This window comes from Mustela erminea, chromosome 6, assembly GCF_009829155.1.
Source record: "Mustela erminea isolate mMusErm1 chromosome 6, mMusErm1.Pri, whole genome shotgun sequence".
NCBI lineage: Eukaryota > Metazoa > Chordata > Mammalia > Carnivora > Mustelidae > Mustela > Mustela erminea.
The window spans coordinates 16,728,706-16,749,544 of record NC_045619.1 but is presented as its reverse complement, the minus strand read 5'-3'; the positions used below and the strand labels follow the sequence as shown (position 1 = coordinate 16,749,544).

Here is a 20,839-nt window from a genome sequence, read left to right as displayed (position 1 = left end):
TGGAACGCCTGGGTGGCTCAGTTGGTTGGACGACTGCCTTCGGCTCGGGTCATGATCCTGGAGTCCCGGGATCGAGTCCCGCATCGGGCTCCCAGCTCCATGGGGAGTCTGCTTCTTCCTCTGACCTTCTCCTCGCTCATGCTCTCTCTCTCACTGTCTCTCTCTCTCAAATGAATAAATAAAATCTTTAAAAAAAAAAAAAAGAGGAATTTCCCAAGATAAGTCATCGCTGTTAGAATATTTATAGGGCATGGCTAGGCACATAGTCAACACAGAGTGGGCCAAGCAGGATCCAGATGCAAAGATACGTCCAGCTCATACGTCCGCTCCTAGTATCCTCACGTCAGCATAAGTAATTTGGAAATGGAAGATGGATACTCAACCAGGGCCTCTGTGCAAAGAGACCATGAACGGGGGCTGAAATCCAGCCCTAGGCTCCATTCATGGGGATGCCTTTTTCTGGGAGGCAGTATCCTACCCACCAGACCACACAATGACAAGTGGCTAAAGCAGGACCCAAGTCCTTCCTGTTTTCTTACTATTTCCTGAGTGACTACGAGATGCTGGAGTTACACCAAATTAACAAAAGTCACCATTCCTGCTTCTAATGGATTTTAACTTGTAGTGGGGAGGACAAACTACCAGGTGAGCAAACAAATGAGATAATTTGTGGAATCTGTGATAAGGGCTATAAAGGAAACAGCTGATTTAATGAAGAGTGAGTAAGTTACAAGGTTACTTTAGAGTGGAAGGCCTCTGGAAAAGTTTTCTCTCTTCTCTTCGAAGTGACATCATCCTGAAGCTACCATTTTATTTTCCAGCTCAAAAAGTCCCCTCTACCACCACCACCACCACCACCATCACTACCACTTAAGGGAAACCCATCCACATTAAAAGAGGATCCACAGAAAGAGAGAATCAAAGCCAGGAGATGAGAGAGTCTCATAACAATTAGAACCTCTATTTCATTTATGTAAAGCTCATTCCGACCCTGTTCCCAATTATTTGGACCAATAACTCTACAACGAGAAAGCTAGTCTGAGTGGTGTTTCTATCCTAACAGCTTTTTTTTTTTTTTTAAATAATGCAATTTGGAATTAGTAGGGATTATCTTGCTACAGGTGCATGCCCTAGACTACATATCACTATTTTGCACTGAGAAATGTGTTTATTTTTATTTTATCCTTCACTTCATCCAGTTACTGAGTGATCATCAATTAGCCTAATGCTTGCTTACTGACAAGTTCCATTACCTCCCTTAAAGACTTCTTGAACTTTCTTCTTTTAAAGCACGCACTTGGGAACTCAATGGATAATGGGTTATAATCAAAATACTTAGTGATGGATGTAAGATGAGTAATGTACATATATACCACCAAATAAAAATCATTGCGCTATACGATTTACCCATGTATGACTAAAAACAGGCAATAATTTTAAAAATAATTAAACGGAATTTGGCAAAGTCTTCCCTAGCTTTAAGGTACTTAAAGAACGTCAGTGGAGGGACCCCTGGGTGGCTCAGTTGGTTGGGCAGCTGCTTTTGGCTCAGGTCATGATCCCAGTATCCTGGGATCAGTCCCACATCGGGCTCCTTGCTCAGCAGGGAGCCTGCTTCTCCCTCTGTCTTTGCCTGCCATTCTGTCTGCCTGTGCTCGCTCTCTCTCCCTCTCTCTCTCTGACAAATAAATAAAATCTTAAAAAAAAAAAAAAAAAGAATGTCAGTGGAGATACTTGTGGGTCACTCCTCAGCTACTTAGTAGGTTATATTAATCTAACCTAGTTGAGAAGAAACAGCATCTTTAGAACTTCTGTGTGTCAGTTACAAAGAAGCAAATCTCTAAAAACAAAGAATCTGCTACTCTACTCGTTAATGGCCAATATTTGCACAAAACAGAAGTTGCAAATATGAAGCATGATTCAAAAATCCTCGACTGAGTGGCTGTTATCAAATACTATTACTTAGCAGCTGTGTTCCAAAGACTCTTTAGGTGCTATGCACAGCCAACACAGGGGCAACTTTATTTTAGTGCCTTGGATCCTTGTTGCTCAGAGTACAGTTTGTGGTCCAGCAGCACTGGCATCACCCAGGAGCCTGTTAGAAATGCAGGATCTCAGTTCCAAGCCCTACTCCAATCTATGAATCAAAACCTGCCATGTTAATACATCCCCAAGTGATTTGTGTACACATGAAAGCTGCAGGAGCACCTCCCCGTACATTAAAAAAAAAGAATGTGATTTATAGGGCGCCTGGGTGGCTCAGTTGGTTAAGCAACTGCCTTTGGCTCAGGTCATGATCCTGGAGTACTGGGATCAAGTCCCGCATAGGGCCCCCAGCTCCACAGGGAGTCTGCTTCTCCCTCTGACCTTCTCCCCAGCTCATGCTCTCTCTCTCTCAAATAAATAAATAAAATCTTAAAAAAAAAAACTGATTTATATTCCCTATACCAAAAAGATGTTGTCAGACTTTGAAATGTGAACAAGGACATGAGCACTGGTAATACATTAAGCACTACTAGTGGGACAGTAAACGTTATTATACTGTTTTGGAAAACAATGGGCATTATCTACTAAAATTAAAGATGCATATGCCCCACATGCCAGCAATTCCACCCTAAGTTCATGCCCTGAAGAGACTCTTGCATGGTATACCAGAAGACACACAAAAAAATGTCCTCAGCAGCATTTTCATACTGGCAAAAAAAATGGAATTAACTCAAGGCCCAAAACCTAAATTGTGGGATATTCACACACTGGAATACATGAAGTCATGACAGACACAAATTTCAAGAGAATGGTTATATTTAGCTAATGGTATAAAAGCAGACGGGGGCTTCAAAGGTATTGGTCGCCATTTTTTCAGCTTGACTGAATACCTGTTAATTACGCTCCTTTATTCATATATACACTACATGAGCGTTTCAGTATGCGTGGTACTGTAGATTTTATCTTACTCCCATTATTGCCACCCTCCAGTAAGAGAATTATCTCCACCTGTCGCCACCTTACTTGAAGGCACATGAGGGTTACACTTCCTCATCTCCACTGACATCAGATTTGGCCACGTGACTTGCATTGGCCAATGGAATGAGAGCAGTGGCAACACCTACAAGCAGAAAGAGGCTCAGCTCTGTCTCCTTTCCCTCGGTCGTGAGACTGGCACATCCTAGGTTAGTGCTGCTTCTTCAGACTGGATCCTGGGACAAAGACACACGCAGAGTCCCAGCTACGGCAGCCAATCCACGGTAACTCACAGGCAACATGTAACGTGAGAAAGAAAGAAAGGCTTATAGTTCAAAGCCGCCAAGAATTCGGAATGATTACCACAGCATGATCTAACAAAAGCATTATAATAGTATATATATTTAGAAAAGGACTCTGGCCTACAGATTCCTGCCTACTTCAGTTTAGGTGAATCTCAGATATACTGAGCACTTACGGGTTCCAACTATGGTTAGAGTTTTAAAACAGTGGTTTGCAAACATTTAGATCTTATTAACCAAACTTCCCCTCGAATTTTACCAAGTTCAAAACAATCTTTCCCAAGGGGCACCTTGGGCAGATCAGTTGGTTTAGAGCCAACTCTTGGTTTTGGGTCAGTCATGATTTAAGCATAGTGTGAATGAGCACCGTGTGGAGGTGTGGGGCTTGGTGCTCAGCATGGAGTCCACTGGAGATTCTCTCTCTCCCCCTGCCCCTCCCCCTGCCTCCCCACCCTGCCCCACCCCTGCACATGCTCCTGCTCTCTCTCAAATAAATAAATAAAAATCTTGAAAAAGAATCATTCCCACCTCATGATTAGAACGGCCATCATCAAGAAGAAAAGAAAGCAAATGCTGACTAGAATGTGACAAAAAGGGAGTTATGCACTGCTGGCAGGGCCGTAAACTGGTACAGCCATTATGGAAAACAACATGGAGGAACCTCAAAACATGAAAAAACAGAACTACTATACGACCTAGCCATTCCACTTCTGGGAACATATCCAAAGGAAACAAAGACACTAACTTGAAAAGATATCTGCACTCCTGTATCCAGAGCACCATTATTTACAAGAGCCAAAATATGGAAACCACCTAAGTGTCCACTGACAGGCAAGTGGACAAAGAAGCTGTGATGTATGTAGTACATAAACAAGTAACAGATTATTCGGCCATTAAAAACGACAACAACAACATCAAGGAAATCCTGACATTTGCAACAATACGGATGGGCCCTGAGGGCATTATGAAATGAAGTGAAATAAATCAAAAAGGGAAACAGACATACTGTATGATCTAATTTATATGTACAATCTTGAAAGAGAAAGAGAGAGAGAGAAAGAAAGAAAGAAAAGACAAGAAAGAAGAAAAAAAAAACCCCAACTCACACACAAAAAGATCAGACTCGTGGTTACCAGAGATGGGAGCGGGGTGGGCAGCAGCTGGGGGAATTTGAGGAAAGACGGCGAAGAGTACAGACTTCCTGTTCTAAGATACACAAGTACTAGCGACATAATCTGCAACACGATGACTATTGTTACCACGCTGTAGGATATATAGAATTTGCTGAGAAAGGAAATCTTAACAGTTTCCCCCACAAAGAGAAAAAAGGGTTTTTTCCTCCCTCATTTCTTTTTAGTCTACCTATACGGCATGTTAGATGTTAGCTAAACTTACTGTGGTAATTATTTCACAATATTCATAAGTCAAACCTGAAACTCACACAGTGATGTATGTCAATTATATATCAATAAAACCGGAAAAAATTAAATATATACACAAAATCTAAAATTTTTTTAAAAGATTTTATTCATTTATTTGACAAAGAGAGATCACAAGTAGGCAGAGAGGCAGGCAGAGAGAGAGGAGGAGGCAGGCTCCCCGCTGAGCAGAGAGCCTGATGCAGGGCTCGATCCCAGGACCCCGGGATCATGACCCAAGCTGAAGGCAGAGGCTTAACCCACTGAGCCACCCAGGTGCCCCCAAAATCTAGAATATTTTAAATGATCTTTTTCTAAAAATAAGTGTACATTTTAACACCAAGAATGTAGAAGGAGAAAGGGTGCCTGGCTGGCTGGGTTGGAAGAGCATGCGACTCTTGATCTTGAGGTTGTGAGTTCGAGCACCACATTTGAGGAAGAAATTACTTAAAATGAATGAATAAATTAAAACTTAAAAAATAAAATAAAAGAATGCAGAAGGGGCAAAATCTCGGACTAAAAGACAGCCCTTCCACTGAATACACTGAGATTTATAAAGAACTCACTCCATGATCCCCATCACAGTTTTGTCATGGGACAGCCCTGGTCTACAGAGACACATCAGAGACCGATTGATTTAAAAGAATAGAAACACCAGACACCCCTTATGAACTAAACTTCAGTTACAAAAATGAAAAACATTAATGTTCAAATTGCTTGTTTTTAAAAATTGGGAAAATCCAGAGTATTATATGTATGTTGATTTACTAAACCATTATCTCGGAGAAAATCTGCTCCTTGTGCTGGAGGAAGCATCCTGTTGCATTGCAAAGGTTAAATGATACACTCGAAAAATATGGCAGAGCTGTGAGGCAGACCTGTCATGCCTTCTTACTAAGAAAGGCATTAAATGAGAGCTTAATACTTTGTTATCTTCCCACAACAAAAATGTTTTGAGTTCCTATTACTGGTATTATGACATTTAATCAAAAATCTCAAAACCTGTCCATCAGGTGGGTATTTTCTATTTGTACAAATATATTTACATAAACTGTATATATTTGTATAAATTGTGCGCACTCTGCTTCTTTCATTTTCTCTTTGAGTATACCTCTTCTGTGTTTTGTTATTCAAAAGCAGGTAGTAACCAAACAGGATGTATTAGGTGGTCAGTTAAATTAGCTTTCGAGAAGGTTATGGCAAACAAAACCAGAGCTCAGCTGATAAACTGTTTCCTTGTTTCACAAAAAATACTTGTTCAGGGGCCACCTGGGTGGCTCATGACATGCCTTCGGCTCAGGTCATGATCCCGGAGTCCTGGGATTGAGTCCCACATCGGGCTCCCAGCTCCATGGGGAGTCTGCTCTGACCTCCTCCCCTCTCATTCTCTCTCTCACTCTCCCTCTCAAATAAATGAATAAAATCTTTTAAAAAATTTGTTCATTCTTTTGAATAATACTCAATTAAGTACTTAACTGTCTAATCGTAGAATTGGTTCATAAGGAAGGATTATGTCAAATTATTTAAGTTGCTTTGTGCAGGACCCAAATAGCAGGTTGACTTTATGGCTTTTCAGTTTTCTTTAACTATTTTCTTTTCTTTTTTCTTTTTTTTAACTATTTTCACTTTAAGCTCTAAATCTGTGTAAACGTAAATGTTCACCAACCTCTATCAATGATTAACTCCTTCCATTTAAGCAAAAATGATGTTTAATAGCCTTTTAAGTATCAGTTGCATTACCTGAACCTCAGCTTCTCCATTTCTTATCTACAATTCCCTTTTCCCAAAGAATTGACCATCAAATCAGCACATATCCCCCACAGCTCCTAAACATATCCCTCTGGCTGTCCCATGTTCACCTCGACACCACTCTCTGTCACTCTGTTGTGACCTCATGCCAAACCTGCCTCCCTTCGGTGCTCATCAGAACCCAGAGGACACTCTAATCCCACTTATGGAGATCAGAGACCTTGACAGCTCAACTACTGAGTTCATACTGAAAAACTCCCTTCTCCATTCAAGCTAGCCCTACATCTACTACTAAAATCATTTCCCATTTTTAGCCCTTTGATTTCATCATTTTCATTCACTGAAATGGATTATTTCCTACATTGCTTATTTGGGGTTCCTAAAATTTCACATAGACTCAGTACCTTCTACTAGATTACCTAAATCAGGTAAATTATTCTCTCTTCTCTGCTTCCTTTATTCAATACAATTTCCTTTATTCAACTTTTCCACTTCTCTACTTTCTACCCAAATGTTCCTAACACCCAGGAACTTCCATCTCATTCAAAAGGCAATGACAAAAGTATCCAACCACAAAGAAATCTACCCAAATTAATGTAAGACTAAGGGTACAGAGAGGAAAAAGTAGTCAAATTAAATGTCAAAAGTATAGTTAGCAATTTTCCTATCACTTAGCAGTTTAAAAAAGATAAATTTTTTTTTAAATGAAAGGTATCCATTTGGTTGTCTAAAGCCCATTCCCACATGACAGAAAGGACAGGTTGCATTTCCTGTGGTATTTTAATAGACCACCTGGCCCTCAACAGAAATCAGTATGGTGATGCAAAAGAAATCTCAAGAATTCCAAATGCACTATTGCTGCTTGGCAGAGGTATATAATTCATTGTATCCAGTTAAGAACAGATAGCTAGAAAAAAAGTATACAAATGTCTTCTGCTCATGTCCTGCAGCTAAACAAGGAATAGGAACTGCCCATGGTAACAATTCTAAGGAATGCAGGTGAACCCATTCAATAACTATCCCACAGACTTTATTAAGTGTAGGTCTCAAACTGGTCCAAACAACAGCTGAGTTATAGTAATTTATGTATCTTAAAAATTTTTTATCATTGTTCAGCTCCTTTAACAGTGCTTAGAAGGGCCACCTGGGTGGCTCAGTGGGTTAAAGCCTCTGCCTTCAGCTCAGGTCATGATCTCAGGGTCTTGGGATCCAGCCCCGTATCGGGTTCTCTGCTCAGCAGGGAGCCTGCTTCCTCTCTCTCTCTCTCTCTCTCTGCTTGCCTCTCTGCCTACTGTGATCTCTCACTCTCTGTGTGTCAAATAAATAAATAAAAATCTTAAAAAAAAATAAATAAAAGTGCTTAGAAACTGAGAGGTGTCTGGTGTTTCAGTTGGTTAAGCACCCAACTCTTGCTTTTGGCTCAGGTCATGATCTCAGGGTCCTGGGATCAAGCCCTATGTCCGGCTCTGTGCTGGGAGCCACGTAGGCTTAGGATTCTCTCTCTTTCTCCCTCTGCCCTTCCCCCCACACCCATGCACACACAGTCTTTCACTCTCTCTAAAATAAATAAATAAATAAATAAACAAATAAATAAATAAATATTTTTATACTTATAAACTGAAATTTAAGACACACTACTTCACAAATACTGCCCTGCCTGGTTAAAAGGCTCACCTCTAAAGTACCATGAAAGTATCTCCTGCTTCCTCCCCTCCTTTTTTGGCTAAAATACTTAACTAGCTTCTTTTAAAAATCTTGAGTTCTTTGATTTAAACTGAATGTAAGCACTCACAGAAGTTTCATTTAGGTAGGAGGGAGTGATACCAAACTTTCTTGGCAAGTTAGGAAAAACTGGGAGAAGCAAAAGGACAATTAACTGCCATTTTAGTAGCACTGAATTGCCGTAAAATTGGTGGTCCTGATAATTCCCTAACAAACACAAAAGCTTGAGCAGCCTTGGACATGATTCAGCTACTGATATCCAAAAACTAGCTAAATGCATAAAACACTCACTCACTTCCAAGACTGTCCACTGAGAGAAAAGAGTAATGCCATAAAATTTATTAATTCTTTCTATATGCCTAGAAGACAACCAAACAGTTGTAAAGAATTTGTTTTAAACCCAGAGAAATAATCAATGGGTATAATAAATCTTCTGTATAATAAATCCACCACACATCTCAAATAGTTTTTCAAAGAAAACCAGACTCAGAGCAACTGACTTTGTTTTCAGAATCACAACCTCAATGTCACTAGTTAGTTAATTTAATTATTATTTGGAAGAATGATTAAGAAAGATATGCCAAAACAAGCTACAGAATCAACTAAAACACAGTCCACAGTTAAACCGTTTCTACTTACTGAGAAAATGTTGACAGAATAAATACGTGTGTGTCCAAAGAACTAAGGGTACTGCATAAACAAAGTACAATTTATCCTACCAAGTGCCATCGGTTAGATTGTATCTAGTCCCTATCAAACCCACCAACTAAAAAATGGGAGGGGGATTCAATCATTCAACTAGACATTCTGATTAAATTCACGGCATTTACAAATTCTTTTTATAACACAGGAAGCCAACTATTACCAGAAATATCCGCTAGAGCTATGATTTGAAAAAACTTGAGGAATAGTTGGATAGTGAGGAGTTCAATCAGAGAACCCTGTTTTGAAGTTGAGAAACTGCTTTTCAATAATAAAATGAAGTATATTTCTCTTACTCTATGTTAAACATTTCTTACATGTATCTTATTAAAAAACTGCCACTTAATGACTCTCTCCTTTAAATGATAAGCAATCGACATTCATTAATTTCCTGAGAACTACTGCTGAGAACATCCCCTTCTCGTCATTCATGTATAAAGTCATATGAGACTTTATTTAGAAGGCTACGCCAAAACAAGCTAATGAATAAAACTAAAACACAATTCGCAGATAGCCTTGCTACTGAAAACTGGTATGTTTACTTTTCTTTAATAAATATTGAGCCACTTTTTTTTTTCTTTTTTACTTCAGCAGTGAGGAAACTTACAGGTACATCAGAAATTCAAATCTATGATCAATTTATTCATCTTAATGTTAAACTCCTAGTTTTATTTTCTCTGGTCCCAGTTTCGTAATTTTTTTTTTTAAACCAACATTTCTCGTAGGTGTTGTTTTTTACAAACTGATTCAACGTTTCTGTGTAAAACAGTGTACATAAGAATAAAACATAAATATATTTTCGATCCAGTTTTCTCTGGCTCTTCTGAATCTGAAATACTTAAATTGAGAAAGAAAGTTATAAGTTCATCAGCATTTCAAATGAGTAAAAATTATTATTCAGAATTCATATAAAAGTATACTTTCATACTTTTCCCTATAACACATGCTTAGATTCTTAGAGAGAATTCAATTCTAAAAATGCAAACCTACTTCTGGACCAACAGAAAATATACACTTAGCTCTCTGTATAGTTAAACTGAAAACTGAAAATGCAAGCTTCCAGAATTTTAAGGTGCAGAAGGGATGCTAAAGTGCCAAAGTTTAAAAGAGAAAGAAAATCCTATTTTTAAGAACAGAGAAAGGAAGAAAGGAAGCTAACATGCCAACATTTAAAAGAAAAAGAAAACTTGCTTTTAAGAAAAGTGAAAGGAAAACGTGGTTTTCCCCACGTAAAGTTGGCATTTTCCTTCTACATTTTAAGACCTGGAGTGTCCCATAATTTTCATGGTATCTCATTTCAACTATGTACTACTCAGAGCACATCTATCTGTCTACCTCCCCATACTCTCCCCTATCTCAGACGTAAAGCAGAACACTCACGCACCGACCCCACTAAATTACATTACCTTCCAGAATTAGGAAACAGGTTCAGCACCCTCCCTGCGGTGTTCCTCAGGTGGGAGCCTAACATCACCGTCCCTAGGTAGGACACCCTCACAAGGGCACCACCCAGGGAGATGAAGCTGATCTTCTACCTTCCCAAAATGCACTTTCCCTTAAGAGTCCTCCCAGAGTGCTGTGGAGTTCAAGTGCACCGAGTCAGTACAAGGGACTATGCAGATTAGGTAAATGGCAAGTACAGAGTGTTATGTTACTCAATTATCTTGGCAGCGAACTGAAACAATGGCCTCAGTATCTTTACTCCCTGCAATCAAGTCTCTCCTCTACCCTTTGGCCAGGGCTGTGCACCTTTTTTTCAAATATCAGTTTTTTTTAAAAATGGGAGGGGAAAAGCTCGAAGTTCAACTTCCAAGTTCAAGCTAACTACCCTCAAAGCCACCTAAAAACCAACTGCGTTGTCGTGATGGTCTTTGCTCAAAAATGTCCTGACTACCATTCCTTCTTTCCCAACTCATTTGAAATTGTGCTTCTGATATCCACTAGCACAGAGGTTGTGTGTGTTTTTTTTAATTACTTTGCTTTTTCTCACAGAAGCAATAGGTCTTCAGTGAAAAAAGAAAAAAAAAAAACAAGGATACATAAAAATTGTTTATTCTGGAAACCCATTATTCAGAGATAATCCCTGATGACATATTAGTATATATAACTCTTTTTTTACAATACTTTTTCTCTATATATGTATAAAACAAAATAGGCTCATATTGTACATATTATTTTATATCCCGTTTCTTGCATTTCATAAAACATCCCCCAAATTACCTTATCAATAATATTCTACAAAGTTACTTTTGATGGTTATTGCAATTTCCTCCTTCTAAAAATCCTAGGAGCTCCAAAATTGCCACTTTCTTTGCTACCTCTCCCTCTCATTTCCCAGTATGAACATTGCAACTAAAAGGCCTTCATTTAATGAACACATCCTAAACACTGCCAGATAACTGACATTCTGTATTCATTTTTCCATTTTTTATAGCCATTTCATTTATATTTGTTAGATAATTGTGAATAAGTTACTGCATCTGTCCCATGACACTCCAAAGCAACGCCAGATTACCACCGAGTCTATGGTGTGTCTCCCCCACAATCCACCATATATGTTTCAAAATGATAGTAACTCCAAACACATTAAGAGTCACAAAAAGGTATGATTTTTCCCAGAAAAGCTACCTCATTTTTTCTTTAAAAATTACAGAACATTAATGTTTTTCTCTCTTTTGGTGCTTCTTTGCTAATGCTGAAACGCATGCTTGGATTGCCTATATAGGATTGGGAAAGGGGTAGATTATGTCCTAAAGAGTAGTATGATTTAATTTTCTTTCCTAGTTTTTATTTAAATTTCAGTGAGTGCAATTACACTAATACAGTGCAGTATTAGTTTCAGGTAGAGAACTTAATGATTCAAGAGTAACATGATTTTAAATTCAGATTATAAAATCTATGCACAGACTCCCATACCTGAGTATACAGATTTCAGGCAAATATGCGATGTGGAATCACTGGCAAATGCTTTACGCTGTATTCGAAACTGTACAAAGCTTCCTGAGCTATTTGCTACCCTTTCATTAAATGAATGAATCAACAACAGGACTTGCATTGAGTGATTTTAGGGGGAAATTCCAAGTGACTTATATAGCAGATCTTCACACTTCCACTGAGAGAGATGATTTTCTTTAAAAAAATCCAATGTTCAAGAAGTATCAACACACTAAGGATAATGACAGTAGTTAAAGAGTTTGGGCTCCAAAGTCAAACTGCTTTGGCTTAAATTCTGACTTTCATTAGCTGTGGGAACTATGCCTCTATACCTCAGTTTCCTCATGAAAAAAAACCCTCCCTCATTGGGTTTTTCTGAAGATTAAGTGACTTAATACACATAAGGTACGTAGATCAGTGTATTAAGACCTCAAAAATGTTAATTATCAGCATCATTAGTCATCCTTCTTTCTATACTTTTATAAAACATTCAAAACCTAATTTTCCATCCCTTTTGCCCCTTATTAAGAAATATACAATGCCATATGATCACAAAAATATTATACATCACTGTATTGAACCCCCGGCTTGTAATCTGCAGGTCCACTGTTCTGTTCCAATTGTCTTTAAAGAAATCAACTGAGATTTAATATTTACCTTTTATATAATTTATCACAGCCTTTTTTTTTTTAATATTTATTTATTTATTTGAGAGAGAGACAGCCAGCAAGGCGGGGATGGGAAGAGGGAGAGAGAAACTTTTCTGCAGACTCCTGTTCAGCACAGAGCCCAAAGCAGGTTTTGGTCTCACAACCCTGAGATTATGACCTGAACTGAAACCAAGAGCTGGACACTTAACTGACTGCGTCATCCAGGTGCCTCTAGCCCATCCTACTTTTAATTTAATTAATTAAACTGCCAGCAAGCTATCAAGTGTTGTGTATATATACTGACCACTATGTACACATACACTACACAGTACTTATATATCCCAGACAAGACAGGTCTTTAGGAAACCAGTGTTTTAAAAGAAAATGAAAGCTGGAATAAGAAGTAGCTGTAATACCATTGTTAGGTTTACATATCATCTCTGATGGATTTTTTCATTTTCACCTACCATTTTAAAAAGAGATCTTAATCCAGCAAACTGGATTCAAGTAATTTAACACAGCTGATTGCTCAAGAATGAAAATCACTCCTTCTTAAAGTTCATTCTGAATTCACAGGTGAACTCTGCATTTTCTTTAATTACTCAACTAATAAATGAGCAAGTATTTACTGAACACCCAGAAATGTAGCTGTATCATAAAGAGCCTTTTTAAATAAGTGCCTCATAAAACTGCAGAAGGAAGAGACCACTTCTTTTTTTAGTACCTGCCCACCCCTCAATGCCCTTACTTTGCTAAAAACATTATTGCCTTTATCTACATGAAGGCCATCCTTTACTAGTTTATGAGGTTTTGATACAAAATTCTACATGTTTCCCAGTCAGTATTAGTCAAAATGTGGGTGTTCACTAAAAATATGTTGAAAGAAGGAATGAACAAAACAAATGGTGAGCAGAACCTTAAAGGACAACTAAGATTTAGAGAGATGGGCGAGAAAAAGGCAGGGGTGGTGGGGGGAGGACAAGGTGCCGGTTAGCAGCGAGAAGAGTACGGAGAAATAAGTAAACAGGTCTCTATGGAACATTCCTGTCACCGTGCAGCAAAATGGTAGACTGGGTAAGATCTGGAATTCCTGATCTGGAATCCCCTAGGGGACTTAGGACTTCATTTTCTAAATTAGGCCCATAGTTTTTAAACACTTAGCTTTAATGCAGAGCAATTATTTGTTTAAATTAAACCCTATATGAAATCCCTACATATAAAATTGAACAAACGAAGCGATATAGGGTTTCGCAACCTGGTTCCCATCCACTTGGTCTTCAGCTACCCAACTTCAGAAGAACCAGGAGACCCTTCCTGGGGGCAAAACTCAAAAACTACTGGGTTAGAGAAAAGTCTGGAAGGACAGATACCAAAGTGCTCAGAGCATTTACTTCTAAAGAACTAGGTTGGCCTATGTTGGGGGTGGGGTGTATGGTAAGGAAGGACTTGAAATACCCTTTTCCCTTTTTAAATCTTGCATATGTTTGTATTATTTGAATTTCTCCTCACATTGAGCACTTTTTATTTTTTAATTTAAGAAGTAATAAATAAGAGACCATTGCTCTGAAATAGCACTTTTAATGGTTAAACTTCAAGGGCATTGCCACATTTTAATGAATCATTTCCCTATAGTGGAACATTTTCTTAGCTAAATTACACTGTAATGAAAATGAACATCTTTGTGCATAATAATTTCCCATATTTAGAATTATTTCCTTAGCATAAATTTATACAAGTTGGCAGTTTCAATTGAGGTTCTACGATGCACTGTTTAAAATAGGACTCTGTAGAACATAAAAATATAAAATGCAGTAAGTATCTTTAAAAAGCCATTCCATATTAGCAAAATTATATTCCAGAACTCATGTTTAAGCTACATAAAATCTAATTTACAAAACTAATTAGCCAAGTTTCCACATCTCAAAAGTATATTAAAGAGAAATCTGAATCAGAACTTGAAATCTCTCTACCTTTCATGAATTTTTCATAACTTCTCTTGCCACTTATCGAAAACATACACTTAAAGAATTTTTCCTTCACAGTTGGGTTTCACAATCTAATTCTGTGAAGTCACAGTACTGTGTCAGTACAATCATTCTCTGGCAACAAACTGACATCATTAAGATTCTTATTTGTTGGTTCTTTGGGGTATATGGATGTTCTATTTTTACTTCTTTTAAGACCAAAATTTATTTTCTATTGCCTCTCCATTAAGCTCATAAGATTGATACGTTTTAATCTAATTTATTCTCTTTCCTCCTAGCCATCTTTATAAAACTGTCTTTTGGTGAGTGCTCAGAAAAATGCCGATCCAAACAAAATACAAACAACCTCTCGTCAATAATCTGTCACTGCTCTGCACTCCCTGGGAAGAAAAACTCCCAGATCAGAGAGTCTGTTGTTCTTTTTCATCTCTCTGCTCCTGTTTTAATATAAGAGTGCTTTTTGTTAAATTACCTTTTAAGTAAATCAGTATGGTTCTATCGCTAACATGATTCCAACGGAGAAAAGAAGAATTTCCAATGAAACTTTTTCCTTTTTCCAAAAGCAAGTGTTACTAGAAATGCCAAGGTCATTTCTACTACTATGTAATAGTTTTAAAATTAAGACTCTTTAGACTCTATCAACAAAGATTTGCTTAGTCCCTACTGGGTACCGAGCATTAAGCTAAATACCAGCAGTTCAACATGAGTAAAACATAAGCAAGATCAACTCTTACAGACCTTTCCATCAGTGCAAAGGCACTTAGGCAGACTATAAATCTTTATGAAATGGGAGGTTCCAGTACCAAAAATAGTGGAAGGATTCTTTAGAAAAAATAGATTAGAACTAACTTTGGGATACCTGCAACATGGAGCCAAAGAATTTGTATTTTATATTCAAATAGAGAAAGCCTGGGCACTCAAAGGGATCTTCAGAAAATAGTCATCTATTTAGGCCCTTCTTGAAACTTTCAGTGGCTTCTCACTTCCTCTAAGATAAATGCCAATTCTTTAATAAGCCTAACTAAATCCTGCTTTATTATCATCCCCACCCACCCAAGACCTCTGGCTGTCGTCACACAGGGCTTTTTCTCTGTTTGCCCTGTTGCAGATTTTCAAAGTTTACGTATCACAATCTAGTAACTATGTGTGACACGTGTTTCTATGTGATTTCTTTTTTAAAATGCAGGTCACGGGGTGCCTGGGTGGCTCAGTGGGTTAAGCCTCTGCCTTCAGCTCAGGTCATGATCTCGGGGTCCTGGGATCGAGCCCTGCATCAGGCTCTCTGCTCGGCAGGGAGCCTGCTTCTTCCTCTCTCTCTCTCTCTCTCTCTCTCTGCCTGCCTCTCTGCCTCCTTGTGATCTCTGTCTGTCAAATAAATAAATAAAATCTTTAAAAAATAAAAATAAAAATAAAATAAAATGCAGGTCACAACCCACTCCACTGAACTGACAATCTACTCGTGAGTGCCTAGCTGTCTGCAGTTTGAAAAATACTTTAGTCTACCACCCTCTCTCTTATTGACTTTTGCATTACGTTCTTTTTTCCTGAAAACTCTTGCTTTTACGTGGCTACCTCCTATTCTACTTTGTGACCTTAGGTTGTTTTGTTTTGTTTTGTTTTGTTTTAAGGTTTTATTTATTTGTCAGAGAGCGGGAGGGAGCACAAGCAGGGGAGCAGCAGGTAGAGGGAGAATAAGGCTCCCCGCTGAGCAAGGAGCCTGATCCAGGACTTGATTCCAGAACTCTGGGAACCAGACCTGAGGCAAAGGCAGAAGCTTAACTGACTGAGCCACAGGTGTCCCTGTGACCTTAGCTCTTAACCATCACTTCCCCAACCCTCCTAGATAAGGTCTCCCTTCTCTGTGGTCCCAAAGTACCCCAAACTTTCTAACACTTATTATACTTTACTGTAACTGTTCTGCACTAGTTGTCTTTGCAGGCTGCAAACTCAATAAAAGTAAGGACTCATTCCTCTTCACTGCCGAACCCCAAGGGCCTAGACTAGTGCCTATTACATGTTCGACAGTCCGTAAATATTCGAGGAGTAAAAAAGTTAGGATATAGACTTAATAATCTATGTATTTAACCACACAATGAAAAGATCAGCCACTTAAAAACTGTTCAGAGGTTTAGCTACTTCCAAGGAAAATAAATTCTCAGTTCCTATTTTGTAAAGTATTAAGTTCCTAGGCTAGCCCACAAAACACACACAACACAGTTAACTGATAAGAGGACCTCCGTATTTCCCTCTCTACAAAGACAACAGGACTTTCACTCCCCTAAGTAGAAGAACACGGGATTAAAGGGGTGCTTTTCTTTCTCTTTACCCCATCAGCAATTCCTGGAGAAAGTGACTGACCTAAGCGCTAAGACTGAGATAAAGGTCAATATTCCAGACAGGCCCCTCCCCCGAACTCTCACTGGCTCTCTCCCACTTGGATGCCTTCAAGGCAAGTTTTCCTTTCCATTCCAACTCCTAGGAGGGCAACTTCCTGATCAAGAACTTTCCCTCCCTGCAGGGGAGACCTGACCCACAGCTTTTTAAGTGCTACAGTTTCCTCTGGGTAGGTAAATTAAGAAGGAAAAGATTAAGCACAGATCTAAACTAAATTCTCCAATTCAGCTTTACCAGAAGTAACAATGAAACTGTATTTTAACAGCATTTTAATCATCTGGCTTCTTGACCCTGATCTCAACTTGACCAGAATGTGGAGACAGGGGGAGTATAATTAACATACTGAAAAGCTTACACATGAACAGTATTCATTGCAGTCTGACTTCTGGGTGCTAGGAGAAGAGTACCATGGAGAAGCAAGGTGGGGGAAAGGGGAAGAGGAGTGAAATAAAGAAGGTTCTTCTACCTATTCCTATTTAGAATTTCCCTTGGGCAAAAAACGTCTACATAGGTTGAATCTATTTTAATATCTCACAACCTTTCCTTCCAAATTCTCATTCTTGTTTTTCTTTTCTCTTCTTCCAGAGCCTTTATGCTATCCAAAGATCTCCATTTTCAACACCCACTTTTAGAAATACTGCACATTTTGTCAAACCTCCGAAATGTAATATGATCCCCTACTACTTACCTCTCCTATCTTTACTTAGGTCAAAATTCCCATTTCCTCAGTGTAGCTGATCAGGGGGAAAGCAATCTGATTAAATCCATTCACATTACAACAGAATAACTGATGGACAGTCCTAGCCCTTGATCCCTACTGGAGATACATGTTTTATTTTCATATATATTTTAAAACACACATACACACATACATTATTCTTAAACTATAGAAATGTAATTATAGTAATCTCAGAGAAAAGATGTGAGGTGCCTAGATGCTCACGATGAAGGAGGCAGGTCTGCTCTGACCAGCATTTCCCAGGGATCCTGTCCCCAAAATTGTTCCCATTTTACACTGCCCTCGACATTCAGTCCTCAGTAAGTTATAAAAACTCCAGGGTGTGAAGAAGGCCAGCTTGGAAAACATCTGTAGCTCTGGGAGACTTCTATATCCATTGGGTGAGTTAGTAACAATCACTATTAGGGTGAACAGGTTATCTCCAATATTCTAATAATCATTCCATTAGCTAAAAGAAAAACATACACTCAGGTTACATACTGAAATTATTCATTCTACTAAGAAAGTCAGTGAGGCATAAAAGGGTTAAATAACATTTCCATTGTTTTATAATTTAGTAGTTGAGAAGCAGGATTGGACTGACCTTCATACTTTTAATCAGTTGCTTATCCATAATTCCACTTGGCAATCTTTAGTTTTATTTTCTATAACACTTCTGAAATTTGGAAGTAAAATTTTTTTGAACAGTTACATTAAAACAATAGGAAAATGAGCTTGAACTCCTGAGAGGCAGGTACCATGTCTTTTTCAGTGGTTTTTGCTATAAAAGAGTGAAGGCTAACAACGAATTTGTGTGTACTCAGAAATTAACCACAAAAGCAGCCTAGCTGCATTCATTTAGCTGTAAGTGGCTCTTAACTTCAGTGCCACCAAAAATATTTATTTGCCACCACCAGATGGGTCTAACTGTGTAAAAGACGACAAAAACTTAGGAAAACAAGATCTTCCACTTTGCCTGAGAAGTTAAGCAAATGAAATTTTAACTGAATAATTGGTGTTTGCCATTCTTTAGTATTTTGTTTAGCCAGCCATCAAAATAAATTCTTTGTAATTCAAGTGATAACTGGGACTGTTTTCAAACCAAGCAATGAATATATGAAAACACCAGCTGTGTGTGGTCTCTCTTGAATCTGGTCATAGCATACCTTTTGTGGCTTTTCTGAAGAGAATAGAAAGGGAAACAGGAGGAAAGATGATCAAGAATTGACAGGTAAGGTATTCTGGAAAACATCAATGGCCCTTACTCCACTTTCCCCAAGTAGAAGCATTATGTTGCATGCTATCAGGTTGGTTGGCTTTTTTTTTTTTTTTTGTCAGTATTAGCCCCCAGACCTAATTTTTTTTTCCATAAATGAATAACATAATACAACAATTAAAAAAAATACCCAACATGAAAGGAAGAAAGAAAACAGATAATCACATCAAAATATGTGCAAAGGATTTGAATAGACATTTCTCCAAAGAAGCTATATGAAGAGCAAGTAAGCATGTGAGAAGACCCTCAATACGATTAGCTCCGAGGTAAATGCAAATCAGTATCACTTCACACCCACTAGAATGGCTGTAACAGGAACTAGCCAACAGATCATCACAAGTGTCGGTGAATACCAGGAGAAACTGGAACCTTCATACAGCGTTTGGCCGGAATGTAAAAGGATGCCTTCTACTATACAAAAGTTTGGCAGTTTCACAAAAAGTTAAACACGCAGACACCCAAGAGAAATGAAAGCATATGCTCACATAAAAACCTGCACACAAATGTTTATGGCAGCGGTGTTATTCACAAGAGCCAAAACATCCTGAATGTCCATGAATGGATAAACAGTATGTGATATTATGGTACACTGATGCAATGGAATATTATCCAGCCATAAAAAAAGAATAAAGTTCTGATACACCCTACAACATGAACGAACGTTGGAAACATTTTGCTATGTCAAAGAAGCCAGACACCAAAAGCCACATACTGTAGGATTCCTTTTATATGAAATTTCCAGACTAGGCACATCCATAGAGAAAAAAAGTAGATTAGCAACTGCCAGAGGGTGGGGTAAAGGAGAAATGAGAAATGGCTGCTAATGGGTACGGGGTTTCACTCTGAGGTGATGAAAATGTTCAGGATAGTGGTGACAGTTGCAAAACTTTGTGACTAGAGTAAAAGCCACACTTTAAAAAGATGAATTTTATGGTATGGGCAGTGTATCTCAATTAAAAAAAAAAAACCAAGTGTTCATTTACAGAAAGATGACATATATGTGTAACAGATTCGTAAAGGTAATATACATAATTGTGTACAAAAACGTAATCGCCTAATGCAGATGAATGTTTGGTTGTTTTTTTTTTTTAACTGAGATACATTTCACTTACATAAAAGAATGAGAGCAGGCGGTGAGACGGAGCAACTGCCGAGCCCCGAAGCGGTGGAGCTGGGGTGTGCCCGAGCCCGCGGGGCGGCGTCTCCATCCGAGCTCACCTTCCACCGGTCCCGCAGCCACCCCCCCGCTGCCGGGCCCAGCGTCCCGGGCCACCCGCCCACCCGCAGCTGCCCGGCTCCCCCGTCCGCGCCCAGGGCCAGCCGAGGTGGGGCAGGCGCGGGGACCCCGGGGGAGGGGGACCGGCGACTCCCGAGGGGCGCGCAGCCGCCCCGCACAGCCCGGGCCCTCCCGCGCCCCGGCCGCAGGGTCCCAGCCCGGGCCCACCCCACCTCCCTCCAGTACCTGGGATGCGCCCGAACCCCGCGCCGCGGCCACAGCCCAGACTTGCCCTCCATTATCACCTGCCCCGGAGCGCGGCCGCGCCGGCCGGTGTGAGCAGAGGGGACCCCGCCTCCTCAGACGCGACCTCGGCACCCGGGGCGGGGGGTGGAAGGAGCGTTCACCTAGTGCCCCCGCGGCGGCGCGGCGGCTGCCCCCGGCCGCGGCTCCTTCCTGCTGGCGCGCCTCCTCGCGCCCTCGCGGCCCCGCGCTGACAGCCCGGGAGCCGGCGCCCGCGGCCCGCTCGCTCCCCGCCCCCGCGCGGCCGCCCCGCGCACGCGCAGCCCCGCCGCCGCCCGAGGGGAAGCGAGCGCCTGGTGATGTGGCCGCGGGGGCGGCGACCGGGAGCGCGAGCACCGCCCCTCCCCGACCCCCGGCCGCACCCTGAAAGCCACCGCCCGGGGGGGCGGGTTGGAGGAGAGGACGGGGGAGTCTTTAGGGAACCGTACCCCGGAGAGAGGGACTGTGGCCCTTCGGCAGCGCCCTGTCATCCCCGCAGACCCACGCCCATCCACATCGCCAGCTGCTCC

General features: G+C 40.1%; 1 protein-coding gene across 7 annotated transcripts in view; it reads right to left on the bottom strand.

The window, feature by feature from the left end:
* Window positions 1-20,567, bottom strand: part of SLC41A2 (solute carrier family 41 member 2) — a 118,887-nt gene extending 98,320 nt beyond the window's left edge. For 2 of the 7 annotated variants that reach the window (XM_032346528.1, XM_032346535.1), the window contains exon 1: window positions 20,333-20,567. The gene's annotated coding sequence lies outside the window, so the exon portion shown is untranslated. The other 5 variants (XM_032346530.1, XM_032346532.1, XM_032346529.1 and 2 more) reach the window with 5 other exon arrangements.
* Between the last annotated feature and the right edge of the window lie 272 nt (window positions 20,568-20,839).